This window comes from Temnothorax nylanderi, unplaced genomic scaffold, assembly GCF_030848795.1.
Source record: "Temnothorax nylanderi isolate EJ_2023f unplaced genomic scaffold, tnyl_v1.0 TNYL_tig0141_pilon, whole genome shotgun sequence".
Taxonomy (NCBI): Eukaryota; Metazoa; Arthropoda; class Insecta; order Hymenoptera; family Formicidae; genus Temnothorax; species Temnothorax nylanderi.
In genome coordinates this window covers 386,373-392,372 of record NW_027249203.1, presented here as the reverse complement: position 1 = coordinate 392,372, position 6,000 = coordinate 386,373, and positions in this window count along the sequence as shown.

Genomic DNA, 6,000 nt, shown 5'->3' with positions numbered 1-6,000 from the left:
TTCTCAGCTTGTCCTTGTCCAGATAGGACGCGGTTTCGATACTCGCGGCTAAAAATTTGTACGAATCTACGAATCGAAGCCACACGAATCGATTCCACATCCCGTCCGTTTGCGTCTCCTTAACGATCTTCGAGAAAGATATGTAATTTTCTTTCGTAAGCGGCAAGAGATCGACCTCACCCTCAAATCGTTCGCAATTTTCTCGATGATAAAGTGCGCGTCGTAACCCGACAGATTGTGGAAGAACACGGGAATCACGTACACGTTTCTGTAATTCAGATTGCAACGAGAATGCGCCGGACCTCTGTAGCGTCCGGTTAGATGACAGTGATCTCGCATGCGCTTGTCCTCCGGTTGGAACACTTTCCGACACACGTGACAATGCGTCGCGCGCCGAAATTCGAGTTTCTCGTCCTCCGTAAGTTCTATCATCGATATATTGGTTGAGATTTTAATCTTAGCGTGACGTGCGAGAACGCGAAGCTCGTTCACGAACCACGAAACGCAGTCCTCGCCGCGACGATATCTGTACGTAGATACGGTATCGTCGTAGGTGCAGCACAAATAGTAGCCCAGGCTGAACGGTACGTGACGCTGATAAGCGTATCTTTCCGTTCTCGCGCCCCCTTCGGCATTCTCCCTCTCCCGTTGTTCGAGAAAACACTCCAGATCCGCGTACACTACGAAGGGGAGTACGCGGATCTGGAGTGTCTTCTCGAACAACGGGAGAGGGAGAATGCCGAAGGGGGCGCGAGAACGGAAAGATACGCTTATCAGCGTCACGTACCGTTCAGCCTGGGCTACTATTTGTGCTGCACCTACGACGATCCTTTCTGTCGCTCCTTTCTGTCGTGATTGTTGAACGACAGCCACTTATCGTTCTCGTTCAGAAGAACGATGGCGCAGTCGTTCATTCGGCCGCAGTCGACGCTGTGAGCGTCCAACTTTTCGCGCGTATAGAAATAGTGTAGACATCTGCGAAGTAACGTGCGTGCGATTACTATGTGTTTATATATATAACAATAATACCTCGTCGTTTCCTTATTCCTCAAATTTTTTTACTTACCGATCGCAAACGTGCTTCGCACACCGGCTCACGGTCAATTGCGAATTCACCAATCGCGACAGATTCTTTATCCAGGCGAAATGGCCCCTGTTGACGCCACGTAGCGTATCGCGCAGATACAGGAGATTTACGTGTCTATCCCTCTTATCGTCGGTTAACCGCAGAGGCACAATCGCGTTGTCGTCGGCGCCCCGTCCGAACCTAATCTTTTTTTCACTTCCTTCCCGAGTTGTAAATACGTTGATCGATACGTCGTTCTGACGTTCGAACTTTCCGATCTGTTTCAGATCTATGGGAAACTTGATCCCGTCGAGATTCAGCACCGTCCAGTAATCGGGATACGAGCCGCATCGTTGCGCGTTGTGCTTGGCGGGATACAGAGCCGCGACCACCGCACGCGCGAAACACGTGTCGTTCTCAGACAGCACGTTGACCACCGCCTGTTTAAGTCTTATACCTAGCGGTATCTTCATCCAACATCCCACTCGCATGGGATTACACTTGTTCACGTTCACCGTTAGGTTGAGTATTCGCGACAACGCCCATCCGCTGTCGCGTTCCTGAAATTCGTCCAACGCCGCTAGAATCGCGTCGCGCACGTGCTTTTCGTACCACTTGCCCAGATCGGACTCTTGGAGAAGCTGTTCGTTCCGCGTATCGATACTCTTCATATCAGTCTTAACGTCCGCTACGAATTCCCCATTGAATATGGCACTGACCTTCAGATACACGTATCTGTTCAAATTATCCTGCACTTTTTCGAGCACGGTGCCCCTCGCATCCTCGAGAAATCGCGCGGGTTCGATGTACATATAGTTCGTCACAGCGCCGGTCAGTACGCGACTTTGGAACGCCGTATCGATCTCGACCCACGAAAATCCTCTGCCGACGCTGCTACCGCCGTCCCCACCGTCCAAACCGGCACCTGCGGAGCGTTCGAATCATCGACACAGATCCTCCCTCGAACCTTCCAATCGCGCTATTCGAGCCACCAGAGCGGTCACGGCTCCCGTACTTCCTCGCCCCCCAGAGCGTTTGACTCGACAACTCTCCCGCAAGAGCCGGAGACACTCGTCGCATCGTCGTCTCCACGCGCGGTACCCGTCCGCGTCGCGGACGTCCGCGGCGAGAAACTCGTCGCACTGTTCCTGCATCCTATCCAGAAGGGCCTTTCACCCTCGGGAACACTGAATTTCACTCGATCGAACAGACGACAAGACCTGTAGGTGTGAAGCCTACGTATCTTCTCTCCTCCATCCACCGTCTGATAATACAAATAATACTAGAGCGGCAGGTAACGCATATAATCGTTCGCCCTAACGGAGTATGCCATTGTCGTCTCTATCCACGCTCGCTCGCGCGCAGTTCGCGCTCCGATCTCCCTTCGCAGATGATGAGTCGCCAGATTCCATCGCGCGTCCTCATTCACAACCGACGCGCATACGTTTGACGATAACGACGTTTCGAGTCTCGCCTATTCGTCGTCCGAATCGGACGAGAACATGGGCATGGGCTCGTAGCAGTGCAGTTCGTCGTCAGATTCCTCGGGCGAGGGATAACGGCGATCGTTCATTCGCGAGTACGCATCGATAATGCTATCAATTAGACGTAAATTCACCGTCCTCTATTCTTTTCCAATATATTTGGTAATTGAGAAACATCCGGTTCGATTGGCGATCGACGAGGTGTGAAGCCTACGTATCTTCTCTCCTCCATCCACCGTCTGATAGTACAGATAATACTCGAGCGGCAGGTAACGCATATAATCGTCCGCCCTAACGGAGTATGCCATTGTCGTCTCTATCCACGCTCGCTCGCCAATTAGACGTAAATTCACCGTCCTCTATCCTTTTCCAATATATTTGGCAATTGAGAAACCTCCGGTTCGATTGGCGATCGGCGACAGAGCTGCCAATTCTAGACCCCAGCCTGACTCGTAAATCGAGTGGTGGGGATACTACGCGCGCTCGGCGGTCCGTCTTCGAGCTTCGGCTAGCTTCGGAATACTAGACGAGGACAGTCACATTATGTTTTGTCTCCTTCTCGCGCGCTGAATTCTTCCGTACAACAGCGAGAAGTCTTTCGTGAACGCGAGGGAAGGATTTTTTCGGCGGTGCAGCGCGACGCGACAAAATGCTCTCGTCTACTATCCGCTAGGCTATGTACATATAAAATTATAATTAATATAATTGTATAATATTTTTCCACGTCACCTAAGAGGTACTATTATAGGCCTATTCCACTAAAAAATGACACTATGAAATGATCGTAGCTTGTCAGGGGGACAAATAAAATTATGTAATATATATAAAAAATTGCACTTATTGTTCGTCAAAAAGATAAATAAAATTAATAATTTAATAAATATGGTAAATGAGCTATATGTATAAAAATAAAATAAATAATAAATATAAATAAATATAATATATAATAAATGAATTTTTACATTTTTACTCTGACCTATTGCAATAATTTTGACAATTTTTTCCAATAAGTATTCTAAAAAAGACAAGACACGTATTTTTTTGTTTGGATTTACGATTTATATTTTTGATAGTGTAATTTTAAAAATTAAATTTTTTGGTAACTACTTTTTAAAATGTTAATATCTTGGAAATGTTTAATCTTATCGAAAAACTAATATATACATCAAATATATACATCATGTAATTCATTTTAAACTGAACAAATTTTATCCCAAGATATTAACGTTTTAAAAAGTAGAGCTATCGAAAAATTCAATTTTTACAAAAATTACACGTTGGTGCGATCAAATATTGATCGTAGGTCCAAACAAAAAAAAATACTTGTCTTCTTTTTTTCAGAATACTTCTCGGGAAAAAAGTTGTCTAAATTAACTTTCTAACTGAAATTTGTACAAACTTTTTAAAACAAGAAGTTTTGAAAATCATAGATCTGTAACTGATATAAATTTAGGACCCGACTGCGAAGAATACCTCCGTCAATTAATGAAGGATGGAAATGCAAAGGAGGTTGCAATTGTTCGACAGAACTGTCTACAATTTTATATTACCGCGGCCGAGGAAATTTGTAAAAGATTGCCGATAAATGATACATTTTTAACAAAGTTAAAAGTATTTCTTCCACAGATAGCTTTATCAAATGACAACAGAGAAAGATTGTTTGAAGATCTTTCTTTCATTGTTAAAACAATCGGCGGTTTTGACAAAAGTGGTCTAAAGACAGAATGGTTTACATTGAATTTAGATTTCACAGATACAGAGAAAGATGATTTGTCAAAATTAAATTTTGATGATATGTGGGCACAAATTTTGCAAAAGAATGATTCAGAAGGTAACGAAAGATACCCACATTTAAAATCTGTTGTGAATTCTATTAGATCACTGCCAAACTCAAACGCCGACGCGGAGAGAATATTTTCTTTTCTAACAGATATCAAAACAAAAAAACGAAACACATTATCCTCGGCCACTGTAAATGCTATTTGTGTATTAAAATCAGCATTAAAAACAAGAGGGGAAACTGCTCTGAACATGAAGATTGATGTAGAGCATTTATCTTTCATGAAGACAGACAAATTATATCCTACTATTTCTAAAAGACAAAAAAGTAGTCTTCGGCTATATGCTGCAGATGATGATATTGCTGGTCCCTCTTCGTTTGACATGCAGGAATAACAAAAAGTTAATAATTTTTAACCTCTTTTTTTTAATAGCAAAGCATTATATCAGTTACAGCTATGTAAAAGAAATAATATTTAATATTATTAGGGCTGGTGATTTGCTTCGAAGATTTTGATATTCGAAGCTTCGAAGCTTCGAAGTTTCGAACAATATATTTGTGCGAATGTCGAATTCATTTAAAGGACGCTAAAAATATTGTAAAAAAAAAGAATTAGTCAATATATATACAAAAGAATGTGTAATTATTCCTAAATTACAATCTTGAAATTGTTACGTCCTGCAGACTCCACGATTCCCCTTTTTCGCGAGAATTCTTAGGTACCTAAGATAGCCCTAGGTTTAAGATAAGTAAACTAAGCGCGGACGGTTATCGATCGGCAAGCGAGGTTTGATCTCCTCGCATTCCTTTTTTTTACGATCAAACTGCCTATTTGCTTGAGGAACTAAAAGCGACCTCCCAGACGAATTCTATCAGTTGTCTGGCCCACCCGGCGACATAACGCGCGAAAAGGGCCTTAGTCGCAGATAAAATTGGTAAAAATCTTTATTGCATCGAGCGAGGTTTGTTCGTACGATGTTTCCGACAAACAGAAACAAAGCCTAACACGTGTTCTAAAATACACATGGTGGAAGTTTCTGTTTGCACTTAAGATCGAGAGGTATGGATCGTCTGTTAACATAGGAACAGGGTCGCGAGATAAATAAGGACCCCTAATAAAAGGAAAATCGGCAATAGTCGAAAACAAATGCGTCATGTGACACTGGGAGAAGCGATGAGTTGCACCCCCGATAGGACGGTGGAGGTCTTACGAGGGGACTCACCAATGGAAAACCGGAAAAATCGATAACCGTCTCTAGCTTTCTAGGATAGGCGAAAACTTAAGATCTGGCTCTTGGGTGAGAAACGTCTCGCCCAATAGAAAACCCTCTAGATAAAAATTAGAAGAATCCCACCAACCAAAAGTCCCAAAACGAAAACCAGACACCTCCCACAAGGAAACCCACCCTTTCCACCCTTGGAACTTTCCTATAAAAATCGCGACTTTAAGCACTTACTGTCACTTCCGATCCGGCACGAGACAATTCACTTCTGAGTTCATATACTCATCCCAGTTTTCGTTAAATATTAAAGACGATTTTTGTTGTTCGGCATCCTAAAAAAATTGCGAGTAAATTCTGTGCGCGCTAAGTGTCACGAACCACCCTCACTAGCGACTAGGCGAGACCTGCGGTCAGCACCAGCCCCGACAGAGATCCATATATACTCAT